Raw genomic sequence first — 18,012 nt, 5'->3', positions numbered from 1 at the left:
TTAATTATAGAGGATAAGAATTCACTAAAATCCTTTAGAAAGACAGCAGCAGGGCCTGGAGGTCGATAGACCAGAATACAGTAGAAGGGGGATAAAAAACCCACCTTTACCATCTGCAATTCAAAAGAAGAAAATTTTTGGGGCAAAATTTCATTACATTTGTGGAAATCCTTGTGCACAATAGCCAGTCCACCACCGCGACGAGAGGGACGGGGCCTCCCAATAGCAGAGCAACCCACTGGGCAGAGCTCATTTAAATGAATAAGCTCGTCCTCTCTCTGCCATGTCTCTGACAAACACATAATATCCAGGCCTTCCCTTGTGAAAAGATCGTTTAATGAATGCGATTTATTCGCAATAGAACGAGCATTCAACAGGCCGAAATGCATTTTGGAGAACGTCACGGAGGCAGTGTCCCTGCTTTGCAACGGGATTGGTTGCAGGCACGACCAGCGGTCACATGGTCTTTTGCCGGTCCATTTGGAAAGAGCCGGCACAAACACGGAAGTAAACATTTGCGGCGAAAGTCTCGGACCACCACTCCAGCGCTGTGAAGGATCCAGGACACCCGTTGAAATCCGAACAGGCGGCGGCGAAGCTACGCTGCCGCACACATCGTGAAGAGGAATCCGCCGCAGGCACTGAATGCGGTCCCGGCGGCCGAAGACAACAAAGCCACCGCGCGCTGCGGCACGCCTACGCCTGACCTGGACACCGGACCGCAAGCCTCTTTTCCTGAATCTCCTACGGACCCTACCCGGAGCCCGGTATAGTAGCAAGTAGTCAGGAGAGTCAGGATCGATAGCAAATGGAGGAGGAAATGCCTGTTTGAACCTGTCGTAATTATCAAACAGGACCTCCATCGACTCTCTGATGTGAAACAAAGAGTCCCGGTCATAAGTCCATACAGCCAGAACACATCCATCTGTTATGCAGGCTGAGATGATCACGTACACTGAGAAACAGAGCATTAATAATTTACACAGCAGGAAAAGACAAGTACATCCACCCGGCCTCACAACTGCAGACCACGTGTAACCACACCAGCCCAGGACCTCCACATCCAGCATCTTCACCTCCAAGATCGTCTGAGACCAGCCACCAGGACAGCTGCTGCAACAATCGCTTTGCATAACCAAGGAATTTCTACACAAACTGTCAGGAACCGTCTCAGGGAAGCTCATGTGCATGCTCGTCGTCCTCATCGGGGTCTCGTCCTGACTGCAACTTTGCACAAGTGGACCAACATTCCACAGGCCACAATCAACAACCTCATCAAATCTATGCGAAGCAGATGTGTTGCACTGCGTGAGGCAAATGGTGGTCACACCTACTGACTGGTTTTCACGGACTCTCACAGCACATTTTCAAGTGGCCTTTTATTGTGTTGTCTTGAATAAGATTGTGTTCAAATTATCTAACTACTAAACTAAAGGACACACAATAAACCTGTAGCGGTGTACTATTGGTGTTAAAACACTGGTTGTTTGCTGAGGCATTTTGGTTTGGGGAAAGATGGGCCTAGAGCTAACTGGAACCACCAGCAGGTTAATCTGGCCCTGAGTGATGAATACGTTTGCACAGAAAATGGAAAACGGCAAGTACCTGAGCACCCAATCCTTGTATAATGCCAATAGACTTTTGAGCCTGGTGCACGGCAAGCATAATTTCTAATGGTAAAAAATATACTTCATAGTGTTGAGTCACAGGTTTTTATGTCTAAAAACAAAAGTGGGTATTTATCCGATTTGTATAGAAAAGGTAATGGTAAATGGTCTGTACTTGTATAGCGCCTTTCTAGTCTATCGACCACTCAAAGCGCTTTTACACTACAGCACATTCACCCATTAACATGCATTCATACACTGATGGCAGAGGCCAAGATGCCAACTGCTCGTCAAAACAGAAATTAACATTCATACACATTCACACACTGATGGCAGTGTCTTGCCCGAGGACACTTCAAAATGCAGACTGCTAGCTTATAGAAAACATTTGGAGCACACACTATGTACATTAAACATTCAGTGTAGCATTATTAACATTTCTTTTCATATTTTATTATGTGAAGCATATGGTCGCCATAAGAGGACCTTACTGTAACTTGTAGCTTTTATTTACATTTTCGGTATGAAAATTATTTATCTTTTTCTTAGCATGGAACTTGAACACAGTGTTGGTAGTTCAGTGCCTTTACAATATTTGTCTTACCAAAGGAGGTGTTATTTACACCTTTTCAATTAATGTGGTGCTTTCCATCAAAAGGCCAAGACAATATGCATATACTTTTTAAATTAATTCCATAGCTGCTACGCTTGTGTGCCAGAAATGACCCTTTTGAGCCCTCTCCATGTAAAACCAATTTGAAGCATGCGCACTGGGCTGCCTGCTTGACGGAAAGTGATAATGAAGACAATCTGGATCCTCCTTGACAGTCTTGATAAACAGAAACAGAGGCTGAGCCGAGCTCGGCTACGTTTACTGCCAAGCAAAGTGACAGAAAGTAGAGGAGCAAGAGTCTTCACGGATTTTTTTCCTCTTGATATTAATTTACCGTTGCTCTGGGGTCTTTTGCAATGATCGTTCATCATCCAGGCTCTTTTGCACATGTTTGCAGGCACTTGTGCCTGAGGAGCTTCGTTCAGTATAAGGGGGTGGGGGGTTAAAATTCCATTTACCATAGCTGCCTGTGACGGATGGGGCCTTGCCTTTTCATTAGTGAAGCGGGATGCATGATGGGTAACAGATTAGATCACAGGACTGAAACGGCTGACTCTGTAGCCCATCTCGCCTCAGCCTCGAGCATCCGTCAACCTTCGGACCACCCCCTCGGTAGCACAGATACTAACCAAAAGCAGCCAATCGTATCTCAGCCTTGATGACATGTGACCACTCCGAGGTCACCTCCCCACAGTTGGTATTATTCATTTTCTTAATAGAAGCCTTTATCCTGGCTGATGTAAGCCGAGCGTGTTCGTAGACATTACCTGTGGGGTCTGATGGATGACCACGGAAGCGGCCTGCATCGCCTTCAGCTGCCATATAAGTGTGTTCAGGTTGGGTGCAGAACCCAAGGCTACTCAGGTACTTATGTCATTCAAAGCTGAGAGCATACAGGTCACTTAGCCTTGGAAATCTATGTGTGTGTGATAAGTGCTGTACAGTATGCTGGGGGTTATACTGGGAACTGCAGCTGCTACAGTTTGTGTGTTTCCCAAGACAGAGATGCATTTTGTGAGCTTCAACTATTTGAAGAAGGTTTGTTGACAGTTCATGGCCTGAGCTGCAATGCTCCTCATTTAAACTTCACACAGAGTCCCAAGTAAAGGGAGATCTCATAATAGCTTCCACCCTGCTCTGTCAGAGTATAAACTGCTTCACAAAGAGGCTGCAGTCAGTCATGAGACTGAAGCAATTGATAAAAATATGTCTCTTAAACAAACTTACCAACCAATCCTTTAAGGAGCATTAATAACAGATACATTGCTGAGAAATCTGTTCATTTCGATTCCATATTGTCGAGGAGTGGAAAGAGCACTTTGAGAACTCCTGAACCCAACCAACACATCCTCTGTGGAGGAGGCAGAGCTAATGTGTACAGTACAGCACTGTCTGTTATAATGTTACTAATTTATTAATAGAGCCTATAGAGCACTAACATAAACAAAGACAGAGGCATTTGGTTTGGTTTGATGAGTCTGTTTTGGTCTAACACCAAGAAAATCTATTTGCTCACTACAGCTCCATACACACTGCGTCAGCGTGTGGAGAAATCCAAGGCTTGACAGACCTGCTATGCCTAGTTAGTGTTGCTTAAGTCTCATGCAGACTACACGACCTTCAACGTCGGCAGATCATTATGCTCTTCAGACTACACAACTTGCCGTCTTGTAACGGGAGACTTGAAGTCATTGTGGTGTTGACACTCTGTGACGGCAATATGGGGTCACACACTATACAAGCTGACAACGGCTCTGTCACCCTGACTACTCGTCTCCAAACCACGATTTGTTAAGAAAACACACAGGAGCACGGGAAATGACGCAAAACTACACACGAAACAGGAGTTGTTTATTATTATAAAGATAGAAATTATAAAGACAAATAATCTGGATCAAAGAATGAATTAGCACACGTGGGCAACAGGGATTGTGTACAGAGAGAGCTGGAGATGAGTAAAAAGCGTGTGTTTTACGGGGAAAAAAGTACCTGCCAGCTCTGCTAGCTGTCTGCTCTCATTGGCTCGATGTGGATGTCAAGTTGGCCCACTCTTCCAGATATTTGTATATATTTATGCTAGATATCTGGCTGGCCTCGGCGATGCGTCCATGTGTCAGCAAGCCATTTTGATGCATCGTTGTCGTGTAGAGTGAACTACGTTTAGCGAATAATAAATAAAGAGCTAAATTCAACATCACGTGAAGGCTAAAATGTACTAGTGCGGCAGCGTGGATACATCATTGTAACTTAGTCCAAAAGTCATTTTGGTTCTCCATTATATCCCCAGCTTTGTTCCTCTGTGTGTCCTAAGATTTTAACCAGCGTCTTTCACAAGACAATCCAGCATTGTATATAAGTAAAGCTTGTATGCTGTAATTAGTCTATGTCTATGTCTAGCCTGTGTGTGTAGAAGTGTTATAGTGTGTATCTCCAGTGGATTCTCAACAGCAGTAGTGAACACATGCCACGACTCAGAGCACTTCATTTCTACAAGCCTTCAGGGAAACACCAGTGTCTGACACTGAGACTCACGCAATCACCACATCTGCTCTCCTGCCTTGATATTTTTCTTTAACTCCCTGTTTTATTAGTTCATCTGTATTTTCTCTTTTCTCCTTCCTCTGTCCCTTCTGTCTTCCTCCTCTCTTTTTATTCCTCCCCGCCGCCACAGGACACAAGTGTTGACCTGAGACTGTAGACTGCTCTGATATTTGCCAACGCGTGTCCTGCGGGTTTACTCATTTGAAGCTTATAAATGTGCAACCAAAGGACACCCTTCAGCTGAGTGTGGTACAAAGGTGTTTACCTAGGTAGAGTGCAGCGGGGGGGGGGGGGGGGGGGGGGGGGGGGGGGGGGGGGGGGCTGCTGCTGGGCTAAATAAATGATAGGATCAGAGGTTTCAGCTGTGGGGACATGCTGACAATGAATCGCAACTCGAACACAAGGATGCAGAGGAGGGCAGAGCAAGACTAAGTTTACCCTCCTACAGTATATGTTTGCAGATATACAGCAAGTTTCTTTTGTACCAAGACTGAACTTCTTTTGAAGATAATTTGAATTCCTCAATCTGTCCTTGTTTAATTATAGGAATATAAAATGGGGCCATAGGACGTCTAACTACTCCACAGAAATCAAGAATAATAAAAACTATCAAATACATTCATGCTTATGTCAAATCAAATTTAGAATCACTGACTGTTAAGCTACCCATATATAAATATTGTTCTATTGTACTATAATAATGAAACTGCATTCATATGTGGAAGATACAGCATGGTAAATGGATGACCTAAGTCCATTTAATTTCTATTTCTAAAAACATAATAACAAAAGACATATCAGATTGCTTCTTAAATTGTTATTATATAAGACAAAAACAGCCAATCAGCATGTTTAGGTCCAGGCTGTGCTTCGTAAACAGTCACTTTCTAGTATATTGTCCACCACATTTATATCAATGGGGGGGGGATAACAATAACAGCACCAGAAACCACATCCTCCAATATGAACATTATATTGAATCAACACCTCTCTAACATAGTTTCAACAAACACTGACCGTTACAGTATACCCGTCATTAAGGTAGGATGTATAGCAGGGCTGTTGTATTGGGTTTAGATAGGTGTACCTAATAAACTGGCAACTGTGTGTGTATTATCAACCTGTCGCAAAAACTCCTCCAAATCAAACAACAAACAAAATGTATCTTCGGTCCATGCCCTCTGGAAGGACATCATTTGTCAGTCCCTCCAGCAAATGTTAGAAATCAGATTGTAGGCAGGGTGCAAACTACGGGGGAACCAGGGAGAGCTCGGCTCCTCTTAATAAGATGGTAGCTCCCCTGAAAATATGATTTGTGAAATTTTGGGGGGTCTCTAAAATATTGACACTATGCTATTTTTGCCATGCACGCATCTTTATCATCATGGATCATGCATAAATAGAATCAGTGTTCTTTCTAACGATTTCCTTTCATGATCAGTGAGGCTGCTGTCAGTGCATCCTGAGCAATCCTGTCGGAGTGTCGGGAGATTTAAATAATCAATGAAGTTATGCTGCTGTACCTCATGCGTAAATGCGTACAGCATCTTTCTTAAAGGGGGAGACGATGCATCCTATTTCACCCATCCGCAACCCACCCGCTATTAATCACAATGTTCATATTTATGACAAAGACCCATGCGATCCGTGGATATAACTGATATCTGCACATCACTAGAACCCACATATGCAGTCTCATCTTACTATCTGAATAATGTGCCAATTAAATGGCAATGAAAGTAACTTAAACGTTGTGTAAAGAATTACAGTTCAGAGACATTAATATTATAATATAACTAATTACACTTATAACACAGTTTGGATTTAAATAAGTCCTCAGTCAAGGTAAGGGAACCTTCTTTGTCATGGCTAAAATAAAGACGTGGTTATGGTTAGGAAATAACTGCGGCCATGGTTAAAAAATCACTACATTGACCGTCACTCAGCCTATTCTCCTCCCTATGCGGACCTCTCATAATAAACAAGCATCACTCTATAATAAAGTCACCTGACTTCCTCTGTTGCTCCACTCATAGTTTGTAGTGGGCTTTAGTCACTTTAAAGTAAACATATGTTGTGTTTGGGTATACTATGCTGAAAAGACTGGCTGGTGTTTATCTTGGGAGGAAAGTCTCACGTTCCACATTCATTCTCTAAAAAGCCAGATATCCAAGTTTAGCACCAGGGGAGAGGAGAGTCAAAACTCCACACACACATAACCCAATCTACATTAAAGTTGGTCTGTATTTGTGCATATAGAAATATACATATACAAGTCCTCATACATGTGTCAATTTGTTGTGTTTTTTTTGTAAGTATACATTTATCACTTTTTCCAGTTTTAAACATTCACAGGCTTGTGTACTTAGTTTATTGGTCATTACATTTAACCACTATTTTTTTCCTACGGTTCCTTCCTGTTGAGCAACTTGCTGCTGCCTGGTAAGAATCTTGTGTCTGAACTTTTCATGAACTAAGAACAACAGCTTTGTTTTACCTGGATAACAACCCTTTATTAACCAAAGGCCTTTTAAGTGTGTCATGATCTTTAGAGGCTGGAAAATTTAAGCCCATGAAGAAGCACATAAAGATTTTTACAATTTTCTACATTGGCAGAGAGTAACTTAACACTTGTCTGTTTTGAAAGTTTCAAGTCTGTTTTACCATAGATCACACCCGTGTGGTTGGGTCAGTAATCCAATAATCCATTGGATTATCCAAAAACAGTAGTCTAGTTGTTTTATCTAGAGAAATCCCAATCTATCCCAATAACAGACGATTTCACCCACATCTAGCTATAATTGATGCTAATCATTTTTTTGTTTATACTACTGTGTTCATACCAGAACTCTCTCCATGCTATTCTGTAGATAAGGCCATGTAATGTCAGGGCATCAGGGGACACAGGCCCAGCCACCTGGGAGATGAGGCCACTTCCCCCTGGACTGATAAACTGCACCTTAACTGAGATCATTATCCAACATCTTGTTATCTTAATGGGCCAGGGATAGGGTGTCAGAGCGACGGCCCCGCCATCTTAGGCCTTCTCATTTACAGATTAAAAAACGAAAGTGCCGCCCATTAATTATTTAGTTACAATCCAACCCCTTGTCCACCTGGCCTCCTCCTCTTTCTCTCTGTCTCTCTCTCTCTCTCTCTGTTCCTGCCATCGACTGGCTGTCCGGCTCTTTGGACTCGGCCACAGCGTTTTGTGTTGCCTGAGCATTCAGTACAGCCAAGTGGAGAGAGGCAGAGCAGCGGATTAGCTTTCGCTCTTAATCGTGTCGACATCTTATCACTGCCGTGGAAAGTGGAGAGGACACTGGAGACCCTGGGGGGTTCCAGAAAAATGAGGAGAGGTAGAGTGGAGAGGAGGAAGGAGGGGTAGAGGGGGCGGTGATATTTATCCAGTTTACCCAGTCCAAGCTATTACTTACACCTGCAGTTCACTGGAAACGGAGTTCAGGAAGAGGACTGGGCTGGCCGAACAAGTATGGGCGAGTTAGAGAGGAAGTACAATGAAAAAGCCAATTTCTTAAAATGTTCCTGTCCCAAATTTAGGAAATAAACAGGAAGAAGTCAATGACTGCTGTAATATGAAAACAGTGTGAACAAAAAGGAGTAAAATAATAAAACTATGGTGGCCCTTTTTGGCTTGTGACCCCTTAAAACAACCTCAAAATAAAACAGACTAATATATACTATAATACTAATATATTCTTTTGTTACTTTAAGTAATTTCTTTAAAATATCGCAGTAATTCCCAGGAAGACAGGCAAAACCTTGAGGATGGTGTGAAAAGATAAATATCATATTGTGCTGCAAAAATGTGTTTTTCTGCTTTTCCATCCTGTCAGTTCTCTTGTGACCACAGATTAACGATTTACACAAACTGTTCTCACTCCCCGACTCGTCACATATGAACGCATGGTCAAGACCTATCGGTGTCAGTTTGTAACACACTGGGGATCCCTGTAGCGTCATAGTTCAACGCAGTGGGGGAAGCCCTGTAGCGTCAGTTTGTGACGGTAAAGGCAGGTTTATGATATTTAACAGAAAAGACTGAGTAAGGAGGTGGTTGGGGTGGATGGAGGGCCAGAACACCAACTTTGAACCAGGAGACCAGGGTTTGTGTCATGTTTGAAACAAAAAGTGAACATTAAATATTTTTATTTAAGTTACGCGAGTTACGTAAATTGCGTAAGTTACGCAAGTGACATATGTTAACTTACGATACTGACCTACGTAGTTATTTTAACCCAAACCATGATATATTCCTAACCTTAACCTTAAACCTAACCAAACTGCAACATTTCACAACTTTAATAATGTGGCGTTTCAAAATGGCGGTTTTTAAAACACTAGCGTTTTATTCTGAAAGTCTAACCAGACGTTGCATATTTATAGTTGCTAAGCGTTGCTAACTTGACCGTGGAGCCTTAAATGTCTAAAAATGACGCCAAAGGGGTACACAGGGCGTTCATAAGCGGCGCCAAAGGGCCTTGACCAAGCTTCAATATGCCCCCTCCCCCCAAACTTCCTGTTAACTTGTGAGATAAAACCATGGAAATGTTAATTTGTGACAGCAGACTCAGAGAAAGCAAACTGACTGTAAAGTTGGCTGACTTTAGCTAACATTACAGCACAACATAACTGGTGTGGCAGCAAGGCCAATGAGATGATTTTAATGATCAAGGGTGCTAATTTTATTTTATTTTTTTGCCCCTGAATCAATATTTCACTTAGGAAGATTGTGTCACTTTTCCTTTCCGAAAGTCACATTTTCAAAAAAGCTTAAATGCATTTTATAGTTCATAAAATGCATTTATGCTTTTCCCAGCCCCTAAAAGTCAACAATTTTGAGATAAAATTCCACACACAACTCACCAGAAAACACATCATGGCCTGAGTGTCTGTGCCAAGCGGGTTTTGTCGAAGCTAAAAGTTGACATTTTGGAAACACAAAATGGGGACAGCGGTGATGTTGTGGTTCACCTGCTGTATTAACTAAAGAAACAGAACAACAGGACAAAAAGGAACCCCGACTGCACAAAGACCTGCATTGTTACTGTGGCAAATGTGAAACCTCAACAGATAAGGCACAAACAGAGCGGCAGTCAATAGCTACAACACGGAAAACAAGAGACAGCTCTCACAGACCCCCACTCTTCTCTTCTGTTCCTCCTCCTCTCTAAATCACCCCCCGAAACCCAATCAGTGCTTATCTATCCATCTGAACACCTAAAGTACACAGATGGACCAGGAGATACAGTAGGGATTGAAAGGCGAACAAGGGAAAAGTAGAAAGCAAAAGGCAAAAAAAGAGGAAGCGAACAAGAGGAGGAAGAAAAAGGAGAGATAGCTAGTGAGAGGCCTGAACAGAGGAGCTGTGTGACTCACCCATCCTGCTCTGAATAGCTGCTGAGACAGAGAATCGGAGACCGAGCAAGAGGCATACAAAGACAACGGAGGATAGAATGAAGAGGTTTCAGATCACCCCGTCCTCCACAGGCGCCCCGCTGTGGCCCTATTCTTCAAGTTGCCGCTCGCCATTCAGCTCTCGTCTTTCGGCCTCGGACCTGGCGGGGGCCCTCGGAGTGATCAGAAGCCAGCTTTAAGCTCTCTCGCTCTCCGATGGGCGGCCTCCATTCTGCTCACTTACACATTAACACACACCACCCAGAGTCAGACCTGTCCCATCCAGCACAGCAAAGTCTGGACACACAGTAACAGTATTGTGTCACAAAAGTGTTTTTCCACAGTCGGGACATATTCCTTGGCCTAACTACTTTAGGGGGTTAGGTTTAGGTTTTCTTGGGAGTAAAGGGTGCCATTATGGCTGAAAGTCACTACAAGCTACATTCAAAATCAACACATAGTGAGACAGTTAGCTAACCAAGTGTTTTTCCAAATCAGGTTTCTCCACGATGATTGTAGCGGAGAAAACCTTTCAAAGTAATAAACTCAGCTAATCCACACACATTTAATGGAAGTAGCTTTTGCTTAGAGTTCAGGATTAGAGAGTTGTGTTTGTGTCCACTTGACAGATGTCCAAAATTCTGCTTTTTTTTGCTGTGGTTTGGTCTACTACATTAACCCCTGAGAAACATCTATTCTCTCATCTATGAGTGAGTGAACCAAAACCAAAACAGTTGCCGGGCGGAAAACAAACACAATCAACTGAAAGACACTGAATTGCTTTGGTAGAGCTGAGGGGGACTGAAGAGCCTGGTAATAATTTAATGTGGGTTTGTCACTATGACACCTTCCACATTACACATTGTTGATGTAAAAAAAATAATTGCCACAATCAGATGGTTAGCTTGCAGGTGAAAAGTAAATATGCAATCATGTAAAGTTTAGCTTTGGTAAAAATGCAAAATTGTTCTGTTACCAGACTGTAAACATCTTAAGGCTCGTGAAGACTACACGACTTTCAGCGTTGGCCGATGGCCGTACCGTTCACGCTACACAACTTGCCTTCTTGTGACGGGAGTCTTGAAGTCATTGTGGTGTTCACACCACGTGACTGATCGGTGACAGGGGGTCACACACTACACAAGCTGAAAACGTCTCTGTCACCCGACGCTGGTCTCCAAACCACGTTTTGTCAAGAAAACACACATGAAATGTGAAACGGGAAATGACGTGACCTACTCACGAAACAGCTGTTGTTTGTTATTACAAAGATAAAAGAAATATTGAATATAAAGACAAAGAATCTGGGTGAAAGAATGGATTAGCACACTCAGGTAGCAGGGATTGTCAGAGCTACAGACAGCATAACTTCACAGACAAAAAGTGTTTTGTGGTGAAAAGTAGCTGCCTGTTCTCATTGGCTGGATGTGGATGTCGAGTCGGCCGACTCTTCCAGATATTTGGCATGCTAGATATCTGGCAGACGTCGGCGATGTGGCAGTGATGTGTCAGGGAGCCGTTTTGATCCGTCGTTGTGTAGTTCACACACGCCGATTAACCCCCGATCACAGGCTGAAATGTCGTCGAGCTCGCCGAGCAGCAAGTCAGGATAAAAAATGTGTAGTGTGTAGGCTTTAACAGCGCTACCCTTTGAACAGAGAGATCTGTAGAGTACAAAAAGGAGGAAGCATAGCATAGCACCATAAGGACCATGATCTGCTAGAATAAAACTGCTCCAAAAAATAAACCTACCATCTGGTAAACAACAATGCATAAGTAGTCAGTAACTGTACGTCACCAAGTTTCAAGCTTACTGTACCTATTTTTGAGGAGGTGAATGAAATCTTTTGTGCCATTTTATGGTGTGATTTTAAAAAAACTTATCACAGAGTTGTCATATTGACATATATTTCTTCCAATAGATAACAACATTTTAGTAAAGAAAGATTATGACAAGCTGATTTTTACACTTTAAACTGTACCAATATCAGGCAAAATATAATTATCAGAATGTTCTGATTCGCAAATATCAATATTGGTTTTAACTTTGAAAATCCAGTCTCAGTCAGACTATGACATCAACCTGATACAGCAGTTTTAATAAAATCACATACTGGCCATTTAAAATGCAGGTGTTTTGAAACATGGTGCCCCTACAGCACTCTGCCAGCAGGTCCAGCTCCAGTCCAATGTATATGTGGGTTCACTTGTTATTCCCACCAGTGTGGACCCGGGACAAGTTACCTTGATATTTAAACAGTCTTGTGTTACGGTATAAGCTGTTGGACCAGCACCAAGCTGAGTTGTATGACAGTAATGTTGACACAAAAAAGCACATAATTGAACAATTACAACAAATTTAAATATATAAGTGTTCATATGAAGCTGCCATTATGCAAATCCCAAGAAAGGAAAGAGCTCATGTTTGTACATAAGTTAGACGTGTTCATCAGAGGCTAAATTAAGGTCAGTCTGTGTGTCAGTCATTCTGACTTCTCACACACTGTTTGGTATGACTTAACAAGAGCGGCTCATTTCTGTGGGCTTGACTTCTTTTTTTAGATGCTTGCCATACCTTGATTTCAAAATCCTATTTAAAAAAGAATTTTCTTTAAACCTCAGCAATCTTTAAAGATATGCAGTTATACAACTTTTACCTTGTTAAAGTTTCAGCAGAATAACAGAACTCTGTAGAATACGACTCTCTCCTGTTGAATGTGATCTTTGACTTGTAAACAAAAAAAAGTATCCATATCCCCATTTTGACTCCACTCCACCAGATTCAGCACCTAGTTTTAACTGAGCTCTAATTTCTCACAGTGGTTTAGCTGAGTCTGTCCCTAATCCCTCTCACTCACACTTCATTAGGAAGGAAAACACGGAGAGGACACTGACATCCAAAGAATAGGAGAGGATTGACGTAATATGTATTATATAAGCACGCTTCTCAGACAGTTTTAAGGTCCAGAAATTAGACATGTGCTGTTTGAGCTGTAATATCAGCTAACATCACAGCTTGACAGGATTTCACATTTTGTCTTATTAATTGCGGCTTATCTCACAATCCATATCTGAAGTGTCAAACCCAAATTATATATTTCTAAAAGTCACCCAGGACTGTAACAGCTGTGATTAAGTGTGAGCAGCCCCCCTCCGTGCCTCTTGTTTTCTGTTAACTTGATCTTGCTGTTATAGTAAACACTACTGTTAACTTCGATTTGCTAAAATGTTTGTGAATTGTTAACTCGCTGAGGCACTTGTTTAGTGGCTCTGGGACTGGGCAGGTTTTTAAAATTATTTTCTTAATACACACATACCTAACCACTATTACACGCAGGGACTGGCTGTTGTCTAGCACATTAGTGGTGGTTGCCTGGTCTGTTTTATTTTCAGCATTTGGCTCGGAGTCCTTTTCCTGCCCCAGTTCTCTAAATTGTGTTATTTTGTATCTAAGTTTGTAAATCTCATCAGCTTCTAAACAATAAATGCAGTTAACTGCCTGATTACCCTGGCATCATGTTGCTTTTCCTTCCCCTAATTCTTAATGGATTGTGACTTGTTCTATTTGGGATTTTTCTGATTTAAAATACTGTATATATAAAAAAGTAGCTTATACAATATTTTCTTCTAGTCTTAAATCATTTGTTAAAGAATGTGTTGGTTGTTAAATGCCCTTTCTAACAACAACAACCACAACATCTTTGTCTGTAAAACTGAGAACAAATTAACTACAGTAGTTAAATATTTAAAAAAATAGATGAGTACGGAACTGGAGCCAGGAAGTGGTTAGCCTAGCTTGGCATAAAGGCTAAAAGCACAATGGAAGCCTGGCTGTGGCAAAAGAAAATTTTTTAAAGCTTACTAATTAACACTTTGTATCCTCTTTGTTTAACCTGAAATGACAATTAGGGGTTTTAAGGGGAGTTTCATGCTACATGCAAGTATTTCCATCCAGTTTGTCCATCCACTAAGTGTGTCTGTGCAGAGTCTCCGGCTACAGTCAGGGAGCAGGTTTTGGTTTTGGTCTCTGTGGTACAATGGTACCAAACCTGGCAATCTCAAGACTCCAGGAACCTGCTGATCCCGGCTTGTCTGCACCAGTTGTCACTTCCCATACGCTACACTTTTTGTGTACAGATTTAAACAAACATTATTCAATGTAGTGGGACCAACAGTGTGGATTTGTGTATTTTATATTAAATAATTTGGAGACTCAATTCCTCTTCTCTTCCTGAGAGAGAGAAGCAGGGATGTTGAGATCAACTTTCAACAGACGGCTGAAGAGACCCCAATAGAAAGGGGGTGGAAAGGTCGCTTTCTCTAAGTGCTATTCCTGAGCAGCCTGATCGTAAAACTGGCACCTTTGATTCCGAAGCCTGATAACGCGGTGCCTGACTGTTAAACTGACAAAAGGGACATTAACCAGCGATTAGCATTTCCCTGAACAGCCTATCAGAACTCCCCTTTAAAGGGGGCAGGAAACCCTAAACTGCCCCCCCCATACATGTAACCGTGGTAACAGACCTTGCTCTGTGTTTCATTATCTCATCAAAGGAATACTCCTTCACGCCTAGGTGTGTCAAAATCCAGGACAGCCCTGAATTTTATGTAAACAAAGACTGCAGTCTCCAAAGACTCAAAGTATTAACTGTTTAATTAAATAATCTTTTAGTTACTTGATTACGTTTGCCTATATTTGAGTAGTTATGTTACCATGTTGTTGCTATGTGTTGTTGATATTATTGCTGAAAAGAATCTAAATAAGTTACTTTTGCAGTGTTTTTATTTTCAGCAAGATTAAGGACACTCCCTCATCTTATGTGTAACCAATGCTTGTTCACAATACTTTCTCACACAATTCCTTTAGAAATGATGATAAAGAAATGTCATACTATACTCTATTAACTGCCAGCTTGAATTTAAGGCTAAATAACTAAATTTCCCAGTTCCTAAGGAAAGATTGTTTTTGGATTAATCTAAGCTTTCCTCATGTAACCTGAGCTCCCCCAAGTGGACGGAAGTATTACATACCATCGTCGGAAATGCCGTTAATGTATAAATGTCACTCATTATTTATCATGACCAATGATTTGACAATTGTTTTCCTGTTACCAAATGCTTAACTTGGAACGGTACAACTGTTTGACCAGTGAGGTTTGATTGTGGAAAATATTTGATTATAATACTTGCAAATAGATTTTCTTTTTCTTTTATTGACATTAAAAGTTTAGAAAGACAGTCCCTCGGGAAACCGGAAACGCTCCCTGCGGGAACGAAGGACTGCCCTCTGGGGGAACCACGCCGCAGACAACAAAAGAGCGACACGCGACGTCGTTTGGGCTCTCTCTCTTCTCTTCTCTTCCGCTCTCCGCTCTGGACACTTCGGCGCGCGTCCGGCGTGCCATCCCTTGGCAACGCCCTAAGAATTTGACCAGCGCAACAAAGTCTTTGTTTCGTTTGAAGCTACACACGAGAAGTGCCGCAACTTCAGTTCCCCTCAGTTCCAGCAACGTTACTTGTTTTATTTTCTTTCTTTTATTTTGTTAAAATTTATCAGTCCGTTAAGTTACACTTGTCTAATTCAGGAACGACCAAGTTCCCTTTTCAGCTATTCGTCGAGCCAACTTCACCAAGGTCAGACCAAGCCGAACAGCCGAATTGCCAGACGAAGGACGGCCAACCCTTGAGGGTTTTTCTTCAGTCAGACACGGAGAACCCCGGAGAATCAAAAAGCCAGGATCGGGCAGCTAGCGTGGGACCCGTGCAACAGGCCAAAGCAGGCCGCCGACAAGCAGTAAGACCAAACAAAGCATTCTGTGATCAGGGGTCTTTTTAACTCCTAAACTCATAGCTTACTTTCATTAGTCTCCTCTGCCGTATGAGTCAAATGCTTCCCACAATCGAACCTCCGTTCTCATTGTTTAGCCATTGTTTATTTCTCTGATGTATTTAACCACCTTTTTCACCTTATCAATCACCTTAGTTAGTTAATAAATTCACTGTAACCAAGGAATTGTGTGTATTGCCTACTTCTAAGTCCCTGCCAAGAGAATTTACCCTTTAGATATGAGACTGACTGATTGACTTAAGATAATTGAGTGATTATTAACTAACTGATCACTGGTGAATAATTGCATAATTATTAAAAGCTACCTAGAGGTCCGGAGACTCTAGGTTTATAACAACTCCGGTGGTGCCCCGTGAAACGAGAGATTAATGTGTCTGAATATTAAAATTAATGATTGGGTATTCTCATAAATTTATTCAAATTCATAGCTAGTTTAGACATGCTACATCTCTGGCTTCTCATGGCTGGTTACCTCTGACCACCAGCTCTACAACGCTGTCCATGCTACACTGAGCGGTGGTCAGTCAGTTTCCCCCGTGTCCCCTGACCCTGAGCATCACACACACTGGGAGAAAGATTTCTAGCATAAGTTGTGTGGTTACACTTCAACACAGATATGAGAATGATATTGCTCTTCCAAACTTTTATTTTAAACCTGAACAGGAGCAAATGTGTTTATAATAAAAACTTTTTTAAGGTAAAATGTAGATTTATTTACAATTGATCGTCATTCATCAACACAGTGCTGTATAACGAGTTTAAGTTCTACTTTCTTGTACACTACTCACAAAAACAAATAAATGCAAAAATGATACACAGTAGATGGGTCATGGGTGAGAAGTCCTAGAAATAAAACTATCTTACGCAGTGTAGCGGTGTGGATGAGAGTCTTACAGACTTGTGATCTGACAGTGTATACTTCTGTATCTCTCACCAGACAGCAGCAGGGTGAACAAGCAGTGGATGGGTGGTTGCTGTTCTTTGGTATCCTTTGACCTGTTCTTAATAGGTGAATACCAATGATAATCTGGGCGGCTCTAATCACCCGCTGCAGAGCCCTTCTGCCCTTCTGTCCGTTCCATGCCACTTTGCAATATTTCCAAACCCAGAGTGCTAAGTTTACCAGTCATTTTCATGGAGGCGATTGTGTTGAATGCGTAGCTGAAATCCACACACTGAAAACAGTTCTGAGGTCTGTTTGATATAAATCGCCAGCTACAATAAAAAGACCTTCCAGTTGTTTTTCCATGGGACCGCTGTCAATGACAAACTTACACATAGATCACATCACAGCTAGGAAACCTGTTTGAGCAGGTGAGTGCTAATTCGGCAAACAGTAGATATGATTCATTTCTCAAACAGCAAATCACCCTCCACGGCAATATGTGAAAGGACACCTCCCACACTAGCCGTGTTTCCATCAACGTTTTTTAATGTGCATTTTGAAGTATCGTATTACAAAAGTTTGATTGAAACAAAATCCCTAATTTCGCAAAAATGTTTTTACGCTGGCTCGAGGTCTTTTTTGCCTTTGTCGCAAAAGAATAAACGCGCTAAATGGGAGATGGAAACACTTTTTCCGAATAAGTTGTGACGTAGCGAACTTGTAACTCACGTCTGATCAGCTGTTTCTGCTGTCGACGTCTTGACCGGTTGTGCAGAGCTTTGCATGCCTGCCGAGAATTTCATGCACCTCGCAGCTGGTAACGCTCATTTGTGCTGAGAAAAGAGGTGGATGCAAATCTCGGCAGGTAGCCTTCGACATCTGTTCTGCTGAATTATGCATTCACCTCTTAAAGGTCCTTTTCAGATACTTTGCTCTGCACACTGATCAAACGGGGTTATCACCGCATATTATTGCTGAATGCTACTTCTATTGAGTGTAATAAAATATTAATGACTCTAAATGTTCCTAAAATACATACTTCGAATCATTTATCACCATTGACGAACCCCCACAAAGGAAATTATAGCTTTTAAAAAAG

The 18,012-nt window shown here is 41.9% G+C and overlaps 1 protein-coding gene across 2 annotated transcripts in view; it reads right to left on the bottom strand.

Moving 5' to 3' along the window:
- Positions 1-18,012, bottom strand: part of LOC123977056 (retinoic acid receptor beta-like) — a 182,034-nt gene that overhangs the window by 133,614 nt on the left and 30,408 nt on the right. The gene's annotated exons all lie outside the window — the stretch shown is intronic.

The sequence above is a fragment of the Micropterus dolomieu genome, linkage group LG09, assembly GCF_021292245.1.
Source record: "Micropterus dolomieu isolate WLL.071019.BEF.003 ecotype Adirondacks linkage group LG09, ASM2129224v1, whole genome shotgun sequence".
In the NCBI taxonomy this organism is placed as follows: domain Eukaryota; kingdom Metazoa; phylum Chordata; class Actinopteri; order Centrarchiformes; family Centrarchidae; genus Micropterus; species Micropterus dolomieu.
The sequence above is the reverse complement of the archived record's forward strand: the minus strand, read 5'-3'. Positions and strand labels throughout refer to the sequence as shown.